A 23,485-nucleotide genomic window follows, 5' to 3' on the forward strand; every position below is an offset into this window, starting at 1 on the left:
CCTCTTAGGTTGGAGTAAGTTGTTTTCATATCTTATTGTGAGGTTAAGTATAAATATAGGACTTTATTTTTTTTTAATGTACATGTCTCTACTCAGTTGCATCAGGCCAATAGCAGAAAACTTCTTTAGTTTAGGAAGGGAGACCAGGAGTTAAAAACAAATAGGACATCATCTTAAACATTTCGCCTCTGACATTCAGGTGCGAAATTCAGTGGGCCAGTTTGTACCTTCTCCGTTGTCACGCCCCAACTACGAAATTTTCATTATTCTCATTATTTGCTTGGGTTTTCAAAAGTACACCATTGGTTACTAGAAAAGTCTGAGCGCTGTTAACTGCAGTCACTGTATGTCAGGAAGGCACGGAATATAGGAACAGCCCACATTGACCTTGTGAATTGTGCTCCTGACGGTTGATTTGCTCCCTCTGTATCTCTGTCTCTGTGAGTGTGTATGGGTGTGCAGGACATGTGTGATAGAGACATGATTGTGAATAACAGGCACACACAGAGACGATTACGCGCCCTGTTTCCTTTCAGTCAGCTACCAACTGAATAATAACAGCTAGTGGCCCACTCAGAAACAACCTCATACTCTTTTCATTCATGAGCTAGGAATCAGTTTATTTTTTAATAGTGTGATTTTAAAAATATATTTCTAATGCTCTAACCTATCTGTGGGCACAATTTGATCACATTATTGATAACTATTGTATTTTATTTACTCTTCTTTCCACTTCCTCCTACCAAACACAGTCTACCACCTTTCTTACTGGCTCTGATGGACAGGTCTGGACAGCTAGCACAAAGCTTATCTCAGACACTGCAACTATGATTATACCCTTCTCAGAAGGAACAGTGACTCCTTTAGCTTTTCACCACAATCGCTCACCATTCTCCACTGGAAATGTGCCACTGATCTGGAAACTTCTGACTTACCAAGGTACCAAGGTGTTCTGCGGTTCCCATTCTTCGGCATTGTGTTCAGTTATATGGGTTGCAATACAGTTCTGCTTTCCTTTTTCATGTTTTATCCATTTTCCATCTAAGCAGCTCTCTAAAAAGACCATTCTGTATGATCTAAACATAATTCTGAAAACTAGACAGGTGACATATGTTAATGACAGATGTCGTGCTATACCGAGAATCACTCCTCCCTCTGACTACCAAGGCTTACGTAATGAAACAAACTCCTTGAATATGTGCTGAACTTCCTTTAAAGTAAGTTTTCTCTCAGAAAGCGTATCAGTCCTTTCTGAAGTAGACTCTATACGGTCTCACTGTTTCATTTCTCAGTTTTGCCCACACATGCTTGAATCTGAAAGTTTTATAGAGTTTGACCTCAAGCTAGGATACCCTCTATAATGCATTCTGTAAAAGAGTACATACTTGATTATGTTGCTAGGTGTTTCCCAATTAGGTATTTTATATGTAAAATATGAAGACTGTGACATATTAAATTGCTTTATTTAAATTACATTTTTTCAAGTTAGCATTAATAATACCCTTTAACATGCATCGACTATCCAAATCTTTCAGATAATTTGATTAGTCTTATCTTCAGTTTTCAACCTTGGAAGTACTTTCTAAGTACTTCCTTGAACCTACTTTTGAGGTTAAATCATTTTGTCATTAATATTTTAAAAAGACTAAATGGAAAGTGATGCTCATAAAGTCCAGACATCTTTGTCACTGACATAATAGGGCAATGAGACAATTTCCCTCCTAAGAACCGGAAGATAGTTCTGTCTGTTCCGTGTTGGCTCATTTGTCTCTGTTACGTTGATGAATTCATTTTCATGATGATACTTGGCCTGAATAATGAAAAGCTGGAAAAGACAGTGTGATGGTCAAGATGGAATATTTAAAATTTTCTTTCCAATTATAGCTAACTATCAGTATTGAGATGATCAATCATTTTGTATGAACAAAATTTTTAACATGATATTTTTAAACTAAATTATAAGTCATTTGAATAGGATAATCTGTTTTAAAGCTTTATTAAACCAGGGTGAACTCAAAGTATTATATCTTCTTAAATACAAGTGCATAAAATATAAGAATGTGTTTTCAACTCTTTATTGGCTAATAATTTGAATATACATTAATTACAGAAAAATTTATTGAAAGAAAGATAACCTTTATAAATCAAATCAACGTTTTATTACATGCTCATCTGCACGTGTGTTCACTAGTTAAACAGATTCATTAGTCCTCATCTTAGTTAGAGATGAGGTAGATACTTTTTTCTGCAAGGTAATTTAAAGCAGTGTCTCTCAGTTTATTCCTTCCTACCCCCTTCCCCCAATGGTAATCATAAGTGTGATTTCTATGTCTGTGAGTCTGTTTCTGTTTTATAAATGTTTGTCTTTTTTTTTTTATATTCCACATAAAAGTGGTATCATACGTATTTTTCTGGCTTACTTCACTGAGAATGACAATCTCAAACATTAGCATCCCTGTAAAGCACTTGAGGATATTGGTGGCACCTCAGAATCTGTATTTTAATGAGCTTTCTCAACATCCACCCAACTAGTCAAAATTTGATGCCAAGTTTTCTTTATGAGAAGTGCACATACTTGTATCTGATTCTGTTTTTCACTTGGCAGTTAAAATGCATATAATCCTGAAAGAAAGAATGCTGTAAAACATGTGACAACTTACAATATTTTTTTCTTATGACAACCCACGGGAAATCATTTCCATTTATGAAATAGTTAGATCCTAATTTTGGCTATGAATTTTAGCAATAAAACAGAATATTATTGAAGGCAAGATCAGAAAAGTCGTGTAGAAAGACCTGTGCAACACAACACACCAAAACTACAACTACGTATAGAACAAATCTAAGAGCTACCTGAAGACTAGCAGGTCTCTTCTACAGCCAGGATCCAGCTCTTCAACAACTAATGGTATAAAGGAAAATTAAGCAAACAACAAAAAACACACACCAAGATGAGTGGGAGGGAAAGAGAAGCAACCTAGTCAGGATACACACCCAAAGCAGGCAACCCAAAAGGGAAAGAAAGTATCAAAAACTCTGAGGTCTTCCCTAAGGAACAAGGGGTTCAAGCCCCAAAATGGGCACCTGCACCCTGGAGACCAGCACCAAGAAGATAATCCCCCTTAACTAGTTTTGAAAGTGAGTGAGGATTATGACTGGGAGATCTGGGTGTCTATATAAAATAAGACTCCACTCTTAAAGGATACATGCACGAACTGACTCACTTCAAGTACCAGCACAGAGGTAGCCGACTGAAAATCTGGCATTCTAGCCAGCCTCTCCTACCACTCTATCATGCCCCTAGTCCTCACCTGGCTTTAGCTCTAATATCCCCACCAAGGTAGTGGTCTTCAGTTCACCTTTGAGAAGCCACTGTCTATGTTGGGATTCACTCTAGCCCCCCTGCAGTGTCAGTCTGCCCCACCAAGATTTTAACACACTCTGGGAGAAGCCCAGCCCATGCTCACCTCAACTCCAGCCCTTCTGCCAAAGCCAACAGGCACATGCAGTCTGCAGAGGGATCTTCTTCAAAGACAGTCCTTCAAAAACAAGAGTTTACTATTTCACCTAATTTAAGAGATAAACACGGAACACCAAACAAAATTAGAAGACAGAGGAATACACTATATATGAAAGAGCAAAATAAAACCTCAGGGGAAAAGTAAAACAAAAAAGAAATAGAGATAAGTAATCTACCTGACAAAGAGTTTGAAGCAACTCTATCACTTAAAATCATAAAAATGTTCATCAAAGAAGGGAAAAGAATAGAGGAACAGAGTGAGAACTTCAACAAACAAGTAGAAAATATAAAAAAGAACTAAAAAGAGCTGAAGAATACAATAACTGAAATGAAAAATACATTAGAGGGAATTCATAGCAGACCAGGTCATATAAAAGGACATGTAAGTGAACTGATAGAAAGAGTAGTGGAAACTATCCAATAAAAATGGAAAAACAAAAGGAATTAAAAAAGTAAGGCTTAAGTGTCCTCTGAAACATCAAGGGTATTCCAACATTCACATTATAGGAGTCTTAGAAGAAGAGAGAAATTGGCAGAAAAATTGTTTGCTGATATAATGGCTTAAACTGTTTCTGACCTGGGGAAGGAAATGGATATTGAGGTCCAGGAAGCATAGAAAGACCCGAACAGCATAAACAAAAGAGATCCACACCAAGACATATCAAACTTAAAATGGCAAAAGTTAAAGATAAAGACATAATTTTAAAGGGAGCAAGAGGAAAACAAAGAGTTACATACAAAGAAGCATCCACAAGGTTACCAGCTGATTTTTTTAACAAAAACTTTTCAGCCCAAAAGGGAGTGGAATGATGTGTTCCAAGTGCTGGAAGGAAAAAGCTTAGAAAGAAAAACCTTCTACTCAGAAAGGCTACCTTTCATAATTGAAGGAGAGAGAGCTTCCCAGACACACAAAACTTAAAATAGTTCATCACCACTAAACTGGCCTTAAATAAATGTTAAAGGGACATATTTAAGCAGAAAGAAAAAGCCATAATAAGAACATTTAAAATATATTATGAAAAAATCTCACTATATATTAAAACCTCAATATATTATAAAATATATTATGAAAAGGAAAATATATATTAATGCTGTTAATCAACTGCTCAAGAAGCTAATATCATGAAGCTTAAAAGATAAAACTCATAAAATCAACTATAAGTAGTTAAAGGATTTGCAAAAGATGTAAAATATGTAAATATCCTTCAAGTATATGGCAATAAATTGGACAACTTAGAAGGAACTGACAAGATTCTAGAAGCCTACAATCCACCAAAATTGAACCAGGAAGAAATATATCATTTGAACAGACCAATCACTAGAAATGAAATAAAATCAGCAATAAAAATCATCCCTGCAAACAAAAGTCCAGGACCAGGTGACTTCACTGGAGAATTCTATCAAACATACAAAGAGTGTATACCAATCCTTTCAAACTATTCCAAAAGATTGAAGAGGAAGTAACATTCCCAAACTCATTCTATGAAGCCACCATCACCCTGATACCAAAGCCAGACAAAGATACTACCAAAAACAAAAGCTATAGGCCAATATAATTGACAAACATAGATAAGAAAATCCTGAACAAACTATTAGCAAACAGAATCCAATAGCACATATAAACAATCATACACCATAATCAAGTTGAATTCATCCCAGGGACAGAAGGATGTTTCAACATACGCAAATCAATCATTGTGATACACCACATCAACAAGAGAAAGGACAAAACTCACGTGATCATCTCAATAAATACAGAAAAAGCATTGGGTAAAATTCAACACCCATTTATGAAACTCTTACCAAAGTGGGTATAGAAGGAACATATCTCCGTAATAAAAACTATTTATGACAAACCTATAGCCAGTATAATATTCAACAGTGAAAAGCTGAAAGCATTTCCACTAAAATGTGGAACAAGACAAGGATGTTACTCTAACCATTTCTATTCAATAAAGAATTGGAAGTCCTAGCCATAGCAATTTAACAAGAAAAAGAAATAAAAGGGGTCCAAATTGGAAGAGAAGAGGTAAAATTGTAAAACTGCAGATGACATGATACTATATATAGAAAACCCTAAAGGCTCCACACAACTATTAGAACTAATAAAATAATTTGGCAAGGTAGTAGGATAAAGTAATAAAAATCTACAAATGATAAATGCTGGACAGGGTGTGGAGAAAAGGGAACCATCCTACACTGTTGGTAGGAATGTAGTTTGGTGCAGCCACTATGGAAAACAGTATGGAGATTCCTCAAAAAGCTAAAGATAGACTTACCATATGATCCAGCAATCCCACTCCTGGGCATATATCTAGAGGGAACCTTAATTTAAAAAGATACATGCACCCCAATATTTATAGCAGGCCTATTTACAATAGCCAAGATGTGGAAACAACCTAAATGTCCATCAACAGATAACTGGATAAAGAAGTTTTGGTATATTTATACAATGGAATATTACTCAGCCATAAAAAATAATAAAATAATGCCAATTTGCAGTAATATGGATGAACCTTGAAATTGTCATTCTAAGTGAAGTAAGTCAGAAACAAAAAGAAAAATACCATATGATATCACTTATATGTGAAATCTAGGGGAAAAAAAAGACAAATTAACTTCTTTATAAAACAGAAACAGACTGACAGATATAGAAGAGAAACCTATGGTTACCAGTGAGGGAAAGGGGTGGGAAGAGTTAAATTAGGATTCATGATTTGCAGATACTAACTAATATATATATATATAATAGATAAACAATATTTTTAAAAATTATTTTTAAATTTGCTTTAAATTTTTCTTTTTAGTGTTCTGATTGAGCAATTTACATTATTCTATCTTTCAGATTACTTATGTGTTCTTCTGTATCACCTAGCTTGCTATTAATTCCTTCTAGTGTGTTTTTTATTTCAGTCATATTTTTAATTATGACTGGTTCTTTTATATATATATGTATATTTTTTCTAGTTTCTTGTTAAAGTTTCAGTGTTCAGGTATTCTTTTCCCAACTTCAGTTAGCATTCTTATTACTAATGCTTTGAATTCTTAATCTTGTATATTATTTACCTGTTTCATTAGTTTTTTTTTCCCAGTTTTTTCCTGTTGTCTCATTGAAGCAAACTCATCTGTCTTTTTATTTTGTGTAATCTTTTCTGTCTGTGTGAAACTAGGTGAAACAGTTACCCTGAATGAGTGTCCTTGTGTGGGAGCACCCTTATGCAGTCTTCAAGTGTCCAGTGGCTTTGGTGGGAGAGCTGAATCTGAAGTAGCAAGAGAGAGAGAGAGAGAAGTTAAAAAGGGAAATTTTCTATGTACCATTAACAGCATTTTATAATTGATTATTTTTTAACAACAAATCCCTGTACTTTCATTTCCCATTGACTCCCAAACATTAAGTACGTGGTCCTGCTTTATGTCCACTGTTATCCTTAGGCTCTGGGATACGGACAACCAACCTCAGAACCACTGCTCTTGGTCTTGCTCCAACATGTATTTTTTTCTGCCCCAATTTTGTGTGTACCTTTCTTCCAGGATCTTGATAGTTCCAGTCCACTCACTCCGTCCCTTTTAAAATATTTTTAAGTTAAAATTTGCAGTTGCTTTTAAAAATTGATATACTAATAATGATTATACAAATATTATAAAAGTATTAAGTTTATACAGAAATTTTAATAAGTTAGTAACAGCAGTGGGAGACATTAAATGTCTCTGCTTAAAATACCTAGAGAATGTTCCCATTTCCTGAGTCGATATTGAGTAATGGAGTTTATTAATTAAACTGGGCTAAGGTACATCCATTTCTTCTCTAATTTAGCAAATATAAAAAGTTATTGGAGTGGGATTTTTAATGATATTCAAAGGATAGGTTAAAAAAAAGTATCCTTGAACAGTTGAAGGAATGAGAAATTGGAAGCAAGTTCAAATCTAGTTTCTGAGTTTACTGCCAGGAGACTTTTGCCAAGTTTAGTAACATCGCTAAGATATAGTTCCCTCTTCTATACAAAAGGGAAAATAGTAGTTTTCACATGTTGAAAAATGATTACATTAATATCGATAAAAACAAGACAAATGTTACTTTTCATTATGATAGCTTCAGAGTTCATTATAGAAGATTGGATACATAAAAATTGAAGATTTTTAATAGCTCCCTTCTTCCACCTTTTAAGACCCCAAATATTGAACAGTTGGTTTGGCATTCATGAGGTGCCAACTACATAAATTTAAATAACTCAGTTTTTTTAGCATTGTATTATGCCAAAGATTATCCTCTATCTCACCGTGTTCTTTTATAATTGTTTGCTTTATAGTTCTTCCTTAATATTTTTCTGGCCATTGCATTTTCTTTTTTATTATTATTAAAGAGTGGCACACAAGGAGGTCATATTATTCAATCAATTGTTTCTATCTGATAATGTGATTGTTTTTACATTTTCAATGTTATAAGCAAAGTTGTAATGAGTCTCCCTGAGCACTGAATTTTATGGAAATATCATTCTTAACTTATATTTTATTCTTAAATCATGTAATTGCTAGCTTAGAAGGATCAAATCAAATTTTGATGCCTACCTGCTTCATTTGTATTTTTTGGTGGATAAGAGGGTCAATGAAATTAAATCCAGTCAACAGAAGTCATCTTAAAAACAACCTGCTTGTTTTCAGTCAAATTTGAGTAGTACCTGCCTGATATTAGTATTACTTCATTGAATTCACCAGGCAGTTTTCAAACATCTATTAAGGATGCTTGGGATTTTAAGCAGCCAAGTGCCTATATCCAAGACAGCAAATGAATGAGCCAATTGAAGAAGCATACACAATCATGACAATTTTTTTTAATCAAGAAATTAATTATACTAGTTTCCCACTGTGCTTGAAGTAGTATATGTGGATATGAAGTAAAAAGAGAACACACTTGAGATGCAGGTATGTTGTAATTTTCTGGTTTCATCACTTTTTGGCTTAACTTTAAGTCTGGCAAATCAGGATCATGGTCAATAAAGAAATGACAAGTACTCTTGTTAACAACCTGGGTATTATTGCCAAGATTGCTGAAAGAATCAAACTCTCTACATCCTAGTGTCTTTTGCTCAATAAGCAAATATTTTAAGACAATTCCGTGGTATGCCTTAACAAGCCACTGCTTCATTTCTTCCTGCATAATTTTGACAGAACTGTTTGGAAAAATCAATGCCTCAGAGCTGTGTTTGGATTTACTGCTGAATCCAATTACTGTGTATTATCATAAAAAGCATCAAAGTGAAAATTATTGATGGTGCTTGTTTTGTGAGCTTGCAACTGCTAACTCTAAATATAAATATTATAATGGCACAATTTCTCATTATTATAGAAAAGAAGGAAATGAATAAAATTTCTAGTATGGAGCAATAAACCACTTACATTTAAACAAAGTTCTTACTTAAAAAAAATAAATGCACTGCTATTTTATACACAGTTCAGACAAAAGAGCACCTTAAACAATTATGATTAATAATACTTGCCTAAGATTGCATGAGAGAATATTGTTACACAAAGAAAATGGTTTGTCGGGAACGTTGGTTTAAAACTTTTATATATCTCAACTGCATGTATAATATAACCCAGGAGTCGGCAAATTATAGCCTGTGGGCCAAAGCTGTCCTCTCTCATTTATTTATTTGTAGTCTATGGCTTCTTTGCCTTATAACAGCAAAGTTGAGTAGCTCTGATTGAGACCGTATGCCAGCAAAGCCTAAAAAATGTACTATTAGTTCCTTACAAAAAAAAAATAAAAATTAAATTAAAAAAATGCTGCTGTCCCTGATTTAAATAATTAAATGTAGATTTTAATATAGTAGTTTTAATACTTTGAGGAAAATTTAAACATTCAGGATGATCTAAATTTGTTAGAAGTAATTCAGACTTCAAAGTTTTAAGCATAATATTGAATATAGCAAATTACATTTATATCTATTTATCCACCCATGCCATTTGCAAAATGAAAATGACTGCAGTTACAACTACGCTCATTATGATTATTTGCAGGAGTGATTTTAAACCTCACAAACTGCTACTAACTCTTTTCAGAAGGTAATTTTTTTTTTAAGTGTAAAATGCAATGAAAATACTTAGTTGGGTAAAATGATGATGGAAAAGATAGAGTTAAATACAAATGGCATAAATTCAAGGAACTGCTGGCTCACTAAACAGGTACTGAAAGATTTGAGAATGAGCGTCCAGAAATTCTGAGTCTACATAAAGCTCTGTCATTGTCTAAAATCAAGCTTTTCTAATGTGAGAATGTATTTCAGTAGCTTACTACCTCTCTTAAGTATCTCCAGTACCCAGATGGTGATACCTATGGGAAAGGCGGCGTTGGGAGAAAAAGAGAAAATAAACTCAACACAGAACTCACTGGAATGAAGGTATTCTGATTTCCAACACAAAGATGGGAGGAGAAAGAACTATGTGTATATGTCATATCTAAAGAGTTACAATATTTTATAATTCAGAAATTGTGTTACTTTCACTTCTTATTTTAAATAAGAAACACTCAGAAAATATTAGCTATATTTGGTTGAATTTGTTTGTTTTAGTTTTAGTCTAGAGCACTTTAAAATGCCCTCTGAAGCAATGGTATTCAATAAGTGAGGAAAAAAACAGTTGAATTGCATTTTCAGTCTTACTACTTGGTTTTAAATCAAATTCACTGTCCCTGGCTAGTTTTTGTCGTGCTCATTAATCAACTTTTCCAGATTCTTAGACACTAACTTAATGGAAAACATAACATGAACAGCCTTCACTGAAAGTGGAATTTTAATTTTCTTTGCCAGGAACAAATATAGTACACTTTTCTTTTCTTAAAAAAGAAAAACTAAAGATAAAGAGTTTTTAGTGTAGCTATCACCTTTTTTTTTTTTAACCAATTCTAATCAGACTGTGGAAATTGTATATATGAACAAAGTTAATGGAGTTTTCAAACTCTCTTTAATGTCCATTGCGTCCTAACATTAGTATGACAATTGATTATCACATACTAATTTTTAAATATCATGTAATTCATAAGGTTACATCTTCAGTATTTTCCATTATGGGAATTAGATGTATTGTTAAAACTTTAGGTTACTTTTTTTTCCTTCTTTGTTACAATAGTTTTATAGAGACTTTATAAAAGTAGTAATCATTAATATGACTATAACAGTCTTGCTGATAATAATTTTCCATCCAACATTTAAGATCCTTTTTTTTTTAATCACTTTTTTTTTTTTTGAGACCTACTTTTTGTATTAAGAGTCCTTCAAGTTATGAAAGAGAAGCTTCATGGTAAGGTATATGAACCCAGATGATGTTTATTATTTCTTCATTGCAAAATGTTGGCAAAACTTGCAATCTCCCTAAGAGTCCACATTTGCAAAAATGTAGCAAACCCTACCTCAGAGATTTGCCTTAAGGATTGAATAAAGTCATACATGTAGAAACACTTGGTGAATTTTAAACATGTTACAAGCAGGTATTCTGTAAAATCTATGTCTTAATTAGAAATGGACCCATTGTTCTTGATATACTGTTATTTAATACATATTCCAAAAAGAAATACTTTTTCTTTACTAACTTACTAGTTTACTAATAATTCTTAGTAAATTAGCGTGACATGCTCCTCTTTAATTATTCAATTCATTTAAAAATGCATACCTAATTTGCATTAATATCATACCAAAATATTATTTGCTAATGGGATAAAATTGATGGTTCCCTTAATCAAACCATGCTAGTCTTTAAATTGTACAAACACAGTAAGGAAACATAAATGTTCTGTTTGACAATGACAATGCAGAGGACTACAGAATTTTAATCTAACAGACACAAATCTTAAAAGACAAGTAAATCTGGGTTTTTACTTCTCTATAACAGATTTTTAAAAATTGATTAATGCTGTTTCAGTTTTTTTGTCGTTAGTTTGTGTTGATGTCTTATTTTGGAGAATGTGTATAAAACAACTTAGAATAAGTATGCCTTTTCATTATTTCCTGACTTATGGAAATAGTATCTCGTAAACAAATGGTATCTATAATGTTTCTAGGAAAAATGCCCTAACATGCAATCCTTTGTCAATAATAATAATAGTAATAATAATAATGAGAATAATAAAACAATAATAAGGCAACCATATATACAATACTTATATTATAAATAATTTATACTGTTATTAGTTGCTGAATAATTAGTGCAGTCCAACCACACAGTAATTAGACTGAATGCCTGAAAAATATAATTTTTAAAATAAAATAAAAAATTTAGACTTTAGTTTCTGCAATGTTTTCATGAGTCTTTTCAGGAATCTCCAAATCACAAGAGTAGGAAGAAATTATGCTTAGAAATGGAAAATGAAGGGTTTCACATCACTGTTTTTTTTGACCGGTTAACCCATCATGTATTCACAGGACACTTCTGACATCTAGGAGCAGGCATGCTAATTCACATTTCTATTCACAGGAAAGCACCGAGATTACGAGAAGTTATAGAGTTACGATTTTCAAAAAGTAAATTTGATAAGTAGCAGATATTATTATAATAACTAGTCAAGAGTCTTTGAAATCAATTTGGCTAATAATTGCTAAGCAATTTCTACGCACAAATTATTTACCAAGTATAAGATATAAAATATGAGAAAGTATTAATTCACATTTTAATTAACTTATATTCAGCATAAAAGTCCAGAACTTGAGGCGTAAACAGGTTCAGAATAAGAACAAAACTTCCTTGACTATACGTTTTATTTTGCATTTTGGAGGCTGAAATACTTTCATTGTCATAACTAGACCACTTAGATCTTTGTTATATCCTTTATGTTTTAGTACCTTAGTCTCATTTTTTAACATTTCATTTGGCTCAAACTTTAAAAATGCTTATAAATAGTTTAGTTGATTGGTCAGCATCATGTTTATGCCTTGTGAATATCTCACAAAGTCAACATTTAAGTAGTGTACTTTAATGGTAACTATTGCTATGAAACTTAAAAGGCGATCTTAGACATGTTAAATCTTAACATCCATTCACCTTTCTTCAGAGTGTTATTTTGTGACTATGCAAAAAAGGTACGATTAATAACTTTCTAATGGAACAAGACTGATAACCGGAGATTGGACCATTAAACATGGTAGGCTTCAGTGTACACAGCTACAATATAGATTCTATTCTAAATGTGAAGTTCAAGCATTGATATACTTTAACCATTATTTTAAATATTAAGTGGTTATTACATTGACATATTATGATCAAACAAGACCTTTAGCAAAGATAAATTGTATCATTATCTACATATACCAACTTACAAAGCCAAACACACAATTGAGTACAAGTGTTTAAAATTTTAATGTATTTTCTATCTCCAGGGATGTTATTGATTGTAGGGAAGAAGCCAGATGAAATTCAGCAATGAAATTGCACTACTCAATTGAAATAATAATGCAAGTATTGAATTGGTTAGTTATTTCTTAGTGCTGTCAACATTTAGACAACTCAGACTAGTTACTTGGAGTGGGGTGGGGTCAAACTGTAATGTTTACAGATATTTGAGTAATTGCATTGCCTTTTTTTAAATAGGATTTTTTCCCTAAGATTTATCTATGCTGATAGCTGTCCAAGGCCCAATTTTTAAGATTAAAAGCCTGTAGTTTACTTAACATGTGCTAAATAAACATGGAAAATATCAGGCTAGAAACTGCTTTACATATATTAATTTTTTACATTACCTCAGTTATTTTCAGCTGCAGACACTATTTTACCTCATTTTGTACGTGACATGAGACACAGAAAAATAAATCAATTAGCTAGTAAGTTGGGGAGCCAGGATTTAAAGCAAAATAGTCAGACTGGAAGCTACATTCTCAAACCCCAGCTTCTAACGCCTCTCCACCAGCCTCACTGGCCTGTTGCAATAGCCAGAAACTGATGGAACAATTTATAGATTATTGTTAAACTATAGATGTCATCAGTGCATCTGCAATGTCTTTCCCAGACTGAAAGGGCTCTGGGCCATTCACAGAATGCAAAGAACAGTACACAGGGTTGCACACCAATCAGCCTGGCTTCCCATTTCAAATCCATAAATCTAAATCACTCTGCACATTTTGGTAATGGTCTACGAAAGGTCAATGTTTTCATCCATAGAGTGAAGATAATAGCAGAATTTACCAAATAGATTTCTGTAAGATTAGACTGAGGTTGAGCATAGTGCTAAATAGTCAGTATTAGCCATTGTCATCAGAGGATCAGGTCGATGATGGATGGATAGATAAGTTTCAAAGATCTTATTCCACTTTTACCTTTCTTTAAATATGCCACATCTACCTATCTGTGAGGTACGTTAAGCAGTATAAGGTGGTAAGAAATGAGTGGTTTTATTTTAGGCAAGTCCGATTGTCAGAAGGGGATGTAATGTTCTGGTGATTTGACCAAAGGCTGAAGTGTTGTCATATAAATAAACACCTTTAAAGTATAAAAAGTACTATTTCTCCTTAATGTTTTCTATTATCTTTTCCCCTGTTCCCTTCTTGCTTCAATGTTTATTCCCCCATCACCCATTTTATTCACCTTTTACTATTCTCTCTAAATGGCTTAGAACCTTTAATCTTTGATCTGGAATGAAACCTGCGTTTGCATTTGGGATTCATTGAACTCTGAAAATACTTTTATAGTCATCTGTCTCTCTTTTCAACTATATGTACGGTGGCAGCAAGAACGAAATTACCTCGCCATCTTTTACCTAAAATTTGACAACAATTGTTTGTTTTTTTGCTAACGTGTATTTTATCATTAATAAATGTTCCCTTTTTTGCAGCAATATTTACACTTTTTGAAGAAAAACGTTGCATATATAACAAAAGGTGCAAATAATATAGATACTTCTGTAAAGAAAGCATAAATGTGTTAATATTTTAAATGCATATAAATTTTGCTCAAATAATTAAAAGCATATTGTTCATTTTCTTTGACTTTACTTGTATGTTTCAAAATGTGAAGTAGTTGATATACTTTTCCTTATAGAAAAGGAAAATATAATTTGTTTCATTTTTAAGTCTGTTCAAAATGTTAAATTTTCTAAAGTTATATTTTTTGCAGATCCTGGTAAAATATTGTCCCAATGGTATTTTTTCATATTTTATTTGGAAATATAATATATAATGACCATAATTTAAGAAATCATATACTGAACAAATGTTACTATTTACATCTAGAAAAAGTCAAAGCAGTCAGTAAAACCATTAGGTGAAAAATCATCTTAAAAATTATTTAATATTTGCAGGCGAAGCAATAATTGTTACATAACAAATTTAGTTATAAGATACTGCTTTGTAAATATTATCTTATCTTCTCACATTAAAAGTATGTTATCCCAACAAAAAACAATTTCTGAGAGGTTATTTTAAAATCACTTGATTAGGTATATAAGATTAAGTCTGATTCATTTCAAAAGGAGGAAAAGGAAATAAACTGTCTTCTTAATGGTTCATTAAGCTAGTCTGAGTTGGCTCAGGGACAGGTGACCAAATTATATCATTGTAATTGGGTGGCTACAGAAGAGAGAAGGGGAAGGAGGAAGGAAGGAAGGAAAGAAAGTAACAAAAAGAAACAGAAAAATACATATCATATGGTGCCAGGGAAAATAGTGGCAGAATAGGTCATTTTAGTATAATACTATATTTTTCTTGTGAAGATGCAATCATCATCACTAAAAAGTCCAAAAAATATGGAAATGTCTCTAATAAGACTTACAGGAAGCCACATTTTAAATTACACTAATAATCTGGTTGTAAGGGGCCAAATGGCTTTACATTGATTTTTACTGATCATGAATTATTTTTTTGAAATTCATGTAGAGTGCATTGATACTCTCAATAATTGTACAAGGTCAGTACATTTCAGTAAAAGAATCAGTGGAATTCATTTGTATGGCTCGTTGAATAGCTACTAAGGCTGCTTCACAATTTTTTAAACTTTCTATCTATATCTTATTCTTCTACATAGTTGAATATTCTACTTCTGTTAAAATATACTGCATTATGACAAGGAACTTATAAGGTATAAATGTCCAATATTCCAGCTGAGATAAATATCCTATATTTCAAGGAATGGTGAACAAATTTTTAAATATCAATTATAGATTCACACTTATTGTAAGTGAACAACAAAAACCCACTGTGAAATATATAAAGGCATGTTCATGAACTTTCTGTTTATAGCTCTAAAATGTAATATACTTTGACATTTCTTAGGACACATGCCCCAGACTTTGAAAAATATATAATTAATAGATAACAACACAGACTGTCCTTGAAATGTTTGAGGATGCACAGAAAAGAATTTTGAGAAACTGCTCTGTTTCTGAATAGAGAATGTGATTTATCTATTTACAATATAAGTAATTACCAACTCCAATTTTGATAACTTACTCTCAATCCAAATGATTTGAGTAGCTAAGGGCCACTTGTTCCAAAGAAATAACTTTTCTATCCATATTCATTTTATTACTAAGATTAGCAAGTGGATTCATATTAATGCTAGTCTTCACAAATAAACATACAATTACGATATCATAAGAACTACTCTGCTCAAAAAAAAAAAAAAAAAGAACTACTACTAAGCTGTCACAAAACAGGGAGAATCTATTTGATGTAAGAGTTCTGGGTGAATGCCTAACATCACTTATTGAAAGAATAATTCATCCAGAATCAAGTATTTTTAAGTTATCTTGTGGAATATATAATTCTTCTCTTCAGAAATTAGGATCTCAGACTAGGCAGTGATCTCAGAGACCCCCTAATACATTGCATTATCTGAAAAAGATTCTCCTTTTGGAACATTTTGGACACGTGATTTTTGGCCTCTGCCTCACCACGCTGCTGTGTTAAAGACAGCCATTCTCATTTCCCTTTTGTGGAACAAAACTTACTACAGATATGTTTGTACCTGCATTAGTGCTTACAAAACACCTCTACCTAGGATTTTATTTTACTTTTACCATGACCTAGGAAATAGATAACGTGGCTGTTAGTAACCCCAGTTTATAGATAGAATCATAATTTATAGAGGTTATAGCTTTTCAAAGATGTCATAGCCAATAATTGAGAGCTCAGACATAACTCCAGGCTTTCTGATTTCTAATCAGGACTCATTCTACCCCGTACCCAATGGCCAAATTCCTCATTAATTTTTCAGCTTTTTTTTTTAATAAAAGATATTATATTAAAGCTTCTTTGCACATGAATCCCCCTTATTTGACAGCGTCCCTCCTAATAGCTCTACAATGCAGGTTTCCAAGACCTCGTGTGCATTATTCCTTTAATTATCTGAATAGCCTTAAGTTGCCTGATGCTTCATGATTCCTGACACTCGTCTCAGAAAGGACACCAATATATAGAAGCTTCTGTAATGGTATGGCCAAGAAATGCACACTGCTTAACGTGGTCTATGTAGATAGGACCACTCCTGTGGTTATCTTTGTCATATTAGACACCGAATTTCAATGGACACATTCACTGTTTAAAAATCACACAACTTTACTGGTTAGCATTCAGAAGAGGTTAATAAAAAGCCTTTAACCACCAAGACAATGGATCCAGTGCTTACCAATTCTTGTACATGTGGAATTTTTTAACCTCAACACATTCATTTACCTCCATTCTTGTTAAACACAATCCTCTTGAATTTTACACATCAGTCTGTTCCATCAGGAACTTTCTGAATCTTAATTTTGTCATCCATCATCTTATTTCTTTTTCTGCCTTCTGTCATCTACAAAATTGATAAATATAACTTCTTTATTTGGATCCAAATTGTTTGAGAAACAATTGCACAAGACAAAGCTGTGAATTTTCAGTGAGCATTTCTGAGCCTTGGTTTCTGCATTTTTAAAGTAATACAGTTGAGTTAGAAAAATCTCAGGGGTCGTTTCCAGCTCTAAAATTCTATGACAAGCCAATAATAGCCATAGCGTGGGAAATAAATATTCTTTAGCATATATATGCATGCTTTAATGATGCATAAAACATCAAAGTCTCCAGTTATTTAATCATTTTATTTGTTTTTTTAATTTAGTGTGTATAATAGAAATCTTCAAGTGCAGGGCTGCAACTGACCAATATATTGTGATCCCCGAGCACATTCCCAATTAATGTGTTAATACTAATAATTAAGTACCTAGATTGTTGTTATTTTTAAATTTTGTATTTCATTTCATTTCAATGATATTCTTGGGTAGGAAAGAAAGACGTGTGGTTACAGGTACTGTGCCAAGTCTGCAGCACTCGGAGACATGAACTCCATTCTAGCCCACCTACATAAAATGTGAAGGGAAAATCTGGGCTAGCTAAACTGGCCAGTAAGACCCTCAACTAAGAATATATATCGTATTTGCCATCGTGTCCCTGAAGTGTAGCGTGGTACACAAAACTTGTTTTAGTTCCTACTTGCGTACTATGTGAATGGAAAGGTACATTAAAGACACATTTTTTAAAAGTAATCCCTAAACTAGCTTGCTTACATGTCACAAAAGCTCATTTCCAGGCATATCGTAATCCAGTACTTTGCTTGAAACCGTTTTGTTTGGTAATAATTATTTCATTGAATATTGCATATATTTATATAACGAGAGGAATGTGTAGACATTCTATAGCATTATAATTTTTTTTTCCTAAGTGTGGTAATTATAAGACCAAAATGAGCTTCCATCTCAAAATTTGGTTATCAAAAATTTGCTTCTGGATTTAAATCATGTTTGCTGAAGAAATAAAGGAGTGTAAAACAGTTCAGTTATTAAAATAGTAATCAATTATGCTGAATTATAGATTATTTCCATAATCTCCTTAAGAGAGGAATGTTATTAGTGGATACTTTCTCCTTTCCCAGAATTCTGGACCAGATGTACTGAAATGCAGTCTCATAGGTCATGAGTACATTCTAGCAAACATAACTTTTTGTTTGTTATGTTGTGTATTGCTGAGCTCTCGTGAAAGGAAGAGTAATCCCCTGGGACATTAGAATAGAGCTGAAGTTAGAATAATAGACAACAATCAGGTGTTGGCTCCTCTAATACCAAATTCTCATAATACAAACTTAGATCTTTAGAGATTAGCAGCTATTTGCAGGAACTAAAAGGCTGCATCTGGGTCTTCACAAATTTGGGGACTTGAATATATGACTCCTGCTTCAAACCTGCATATTCAACATGGTATAATGGAATGGGGGTGCTGTTTTAAAATGCCAACTGACAGTGGGCACCAATGAAAAACTCCAGTGTCACTTGGCACCAGAGGGAAGATATTAATGGCAATAATGGCAATAATTACAGCTCCCCCACCCGAGGTTATATGACAAGGCTCTGTAAGTGCATCTAACCACAGAGGCAGAGGTGACACTGCCATCTTCCCTTCTGTGTGTATCAAATCTCCCTCTACATCTCACTTACAATTATCTTTAGGGAACACCTGGAGAACCTGGAGCATCTCCCCATCTGAAGATCTTTAACTTAATCACATCTGCAATGACTAGTTTTTCTTATAAAGTAACATTCACAGGTACCAAGGATTAGGACACAGATTTTATTTATTTATTTATTTTTTTGAGGAGGGGAGGCATTTTTCAGCTTACCGTAGTCCACCCTCTTTGCCCTCAAAATTCATGTCTGTCTACATTCACATCATCTCAACATTCCCAAGAGTCTCATCTCCATTACAGCATCAACTCAAGTCCAAATTCTCATTAAATATCATCACCTCAAAATCCCCAGCTCTTGTTGTCTTAATTATCTAAATTAGGTGTGGTTGATATTCTGGGTACGATTCATTCTGAGGCACAATTGCTCTTTATCTACAGACCTATGAAACTAGGAAAAAAAAATGTTATCTGTTGCCAAAACACCGTGGTGGAGCAGGCACAGTACAAGCATACCCTGTTTTATTGCACTTTGCTTTATTGTGTTTCACGGATACTGCGTTTTTCACAAATTGAAGGGTTGTGTTAACCCCGCACTGAGCAATGTCTCTTGGAACCACTTTTCTAACAGCTTGGGCTCACTTCATGTCTCTTTGCCACATTTCGATAATTTTAGAGATATTGCAAAGGTTTTCATTATTATTATACTTGATATGGTGACCTGTGCTCAATAGTCTTTCCTGTTGCTATTGTAATGGTTTTGGCTTTTTTAGCAATAAAAATTGTTAATTAAGGTATATGCATTAAAATTTTTAGGAATGATGCTATGGAGCATTTGATAGACTATAATAAAGTATAAACACAAGTTTTAAATACACTGAGAAATGAAAAAAAAAATGTGTGAGTGGTTTTATTGCAATATTTACTTTATTTTGGTGATCTGGAACTAAATCCACAATATCTCCAAAGTATGCCTGTCTGGTTATAGTTATTCCCATTCCAAAAGAGAAAAGGAAAAAGAGGGACACTGGTTCTAAGCAATTTCAAAATCTAGCAAGGTGAACTCCATTGTTTCAAGACCTGGGGATGATAGTTCTTGTGGCGTAAGATGATGTCTGGGCCACATGTACACCCTCTATTCCAGGACTCTGCCCTTAGGTTGAACTTTATCCTTAAGTTTAGTACATGTTTGCATCTAAATAGCTTTACTAGCCAATTTCTGCCTGGAGAATTTGAGACTTCAACAGCCTTCTTTCACTTTATTTTTCTCTTTGTGTTTCTTTTGGTCCAAGCTCTTCATTTTTGTGCTAACATAATATTCCCCCAAGTCTTATAATCACCCGTGTATGCCATGTGGATTCATGCCATCAGAGAAGAAAGTTCTGCACGGATCATTCCTGGGTAGTCCATTTCTCTTCCTGGCTCCTGCTGAAACAGTTGCATGGATCTAAGAGTCACATGCCTAGCATCTCCAGCACTCGGAAGGTGTTCTACAGTCACACGTAATAACTAGATCTTGTGCCAAGAGTGTATTTAGTTTCGTAATAAACCACCAAACTGTCTTCCAATTGACTATACCATTTTGCGTTCCCAGCAGCAATAAATGAGAGTTTCTCTTGTTCCACGTCCTTGCCAGCATTTGCCGTTGTCTGTGTTTCAGGTTTTGACTATTCTAATAGATATGCAGTGATATTTCACAGTTGTTTTAATATGCTTTCTCTGATGACATACTATGTGCAATACCATTTCATATGCTCATTTGTCGTATGTGTATCTGCTTTGTGAGGTGTCTGTTAAGATCTTTGCTCCAGTAACATATGAAGATAATGCATTAGGTGTAAGATCCAATTCTACATCGTCAGCACAGCAATCCCTTTGAACTACAATTTTTGTATTTTCCAGTGAAAGATTCTATTATGTCCTGTGATCACTTGTTAAAACCAATCACTCCCGCCAGAGGTATGGAGTTCTGAGCGGGGAAAAGATCAGTTATATGGCCATCCCCAGTTTTGAATACAGAGCAAGGTTTTATGTGGCTGTAAATTCTGGCAGGGTGAAATAGAGTTGGAGAGATTCTGGTCTCAGAGAAAATCTTCCTTTTGGCATGTTCTCTTTTTCCCTTAAATACAATTTAAAAAATAACTCTATCACAAGCCACTGTCTCTTATTAAAAAAGAAAGAAAAAGATAAAAATGTATCCTTCTCCAAAATACACATCTCCAAGCCATACCTCAGACTTGAATTCTGATTCTTAAGTATCCTGTTATTACTGCTCTTAACAAGAATTAACCCATCCACTGTAAAGCGGCTGAAGGAAAACAGAATCGCCAAGACAACAGTTCTCACTTGGAAAGGGAAAAAAAGACGGAAAATGCACTTGGTTGACAATTTCCTTGTCAGGAATATTGAGAACCTCCTAAGAAGCAAAGTGAGCCTTAACACACCTTCTTTTAACACACCTGCATGCTTCCTTCTCTGCTTTCAGGCTGGCCCATTGAGATGGAAATCATGAAAGAAATACATAACTGTACATCCCTCACTTCTAAGCCTTTCATTTTCTCATTTCTCCCCCAAACCTTTAGTATCATCTACATTTAAGTATGTAAAAGGTAGAGATTTAATCGGTGTGTTTGCTGCTGCATAAAAAAAGTGTCATCATAATCCCAGTCAGATCGGGAAATCCCTTTTTTTCTACTTTCCAGACCTTGAATCTGCTAGTTCTACAATTTAGAGTTTGCTCTGACAAATTCTGCTTCTGTTACCAATCTCTGTATGTTTCTGGGGTTGGTCCACGTGTATGACACTCAGGTTGAACTCATTCAAGACAGGAGGAACTTCATTCTTTTTTTTTAATTAAAGTATAGTTAGTTTACGATGTGTCAATTTCTGGTGTACCGCATAATGTTTCTGTCATACATATAGGTACATATATCCATTTTCATACTATTTTTAATGTAGATTATTGCAAGATATTAAATATAGTTCCCTGTGCTATACAGAAAACACTTGTTGTTTATTTATTTTATATACATATTTTAATATTTGCAAATATTTGCAAAGCTCAAACTCCCAATTTATTCTTTGGTATCCCTGGTAACCATAAGTTTGTCCTCTATGTCTATGAGTCTGTTTCTGTTTTGTAAATAAGTTCATTTATGTCTTTTTTTTTATATTCCACATGTGGTATCATATCATATGGTATTTGTCTTTTCTGTCTGAATAATTCACTTAGAATGACAAGCTCCAGATCCACCCATGCTGCTGCAAAAGGCATTATTTTATTCTTTTTAATGACTGAGTAGTAGTCCACTCAATGTGTGTGTGTGTGTGTGTGTATATATTTTATATATACAGACATATATATGTGTCTGTGTCTATATATATATATATCTCACAACTTTTTTATCTATTGACAGATGTCATAGGACATTATTTTGCTTTGAATTATTAAAGCAGAGCTTTTTAAAATTTTGTCAATTTGATTTAAAGCATATTAAACTGTATACATAGTTATTCATAACAGAATATTTATCCATATAAAAACACAAACTTGTTTCATTTACCAAAGAGGACACAGAACTGTGAACACAAAACTTGGGAAATTCTGGATTAGCACACACAAGCCAGCAGATGTGGGAGGATCCCACCAGGTTTGAGGTAACTCAGATGCCTCACCTTTTTGGAAGTGTAAATATTCCCATGCTTCAGTAAACCAAAAGGAGAGGGAAAAAGTAATTCACAAAATTTTCTGGTATTTTACTGTATTTTTTGAATCTATACATTTACTTGTATATAAGCCAAGGCATATAGTTACTATGGTTAGCTAAAATCAATGAACCAAAGGTGCCTGTAAAATATTGTCACATTTGATGAAGTAAAAAACAAAACATTAGTTAAAATATGAAATTTATTTATTTAATTAATTTACATTTTAGAATTTAACAGCTATTCTATTAATGAACAGTAATAAAGAGTATTAGCTATACTGAATCTGTATGTATTAAGGACATCTTGAGTTAATGACATGTGTTATTTTGTAATAATCTGTTTATCTAACAGTGAAAATTCATTTGCCAGCCAGTTAGGCTGCACTGACATCTTTAGTACTAAGTGGTTTGTGTGTTAGCAAAGATAGTGCAATGCGAGAATTATTTATTAGAGTGCAATTTATTATTTTAATTTTTAAAAATTTATTTATTGAGTTCCTACTATATTTCAGAAGCTTTGCAAAGTTGTAGACATGTAAAGTCCTTTTTATAAAGGAAATTATAAGTTAATAATCATAACAGTTTAAAAAACTGTTGAATCACAATTATCTATTTGAATAATACATTGCTAAACAACATTGAGTGTACTATATTTTGTTTAATCTGAACCATATATTTTATATATTAACCAATATACTTGCATAAACCTATGTGTCTTTTATCTACCTGTCATCCATCTATGCTCATTTTTATTATTAAAAAAATAACAATTTTAATTTGAGTTCAACATTAATAATCTAGCATGACTTGCTAAACCATTTCTGGCTTACAAACTGTTTTTCTTTTTAATGTG

Source organism: Camelus bactrianus, chromosome 8 (genome assembly GCF_048773025.1).
Source record: "Camelus bactrianus isolate YW-2024 breed Bactrian camel chromosome 8, ASM4877302v1, whole genome shotgun sequence".
In the NCBI taxonomy this organism is placed as follows: Eukaryota; Metazoa; Chordata; class Mammalia; order Artiodactyla; family Camelidae; genus Camelus; species Camelus bactrianus.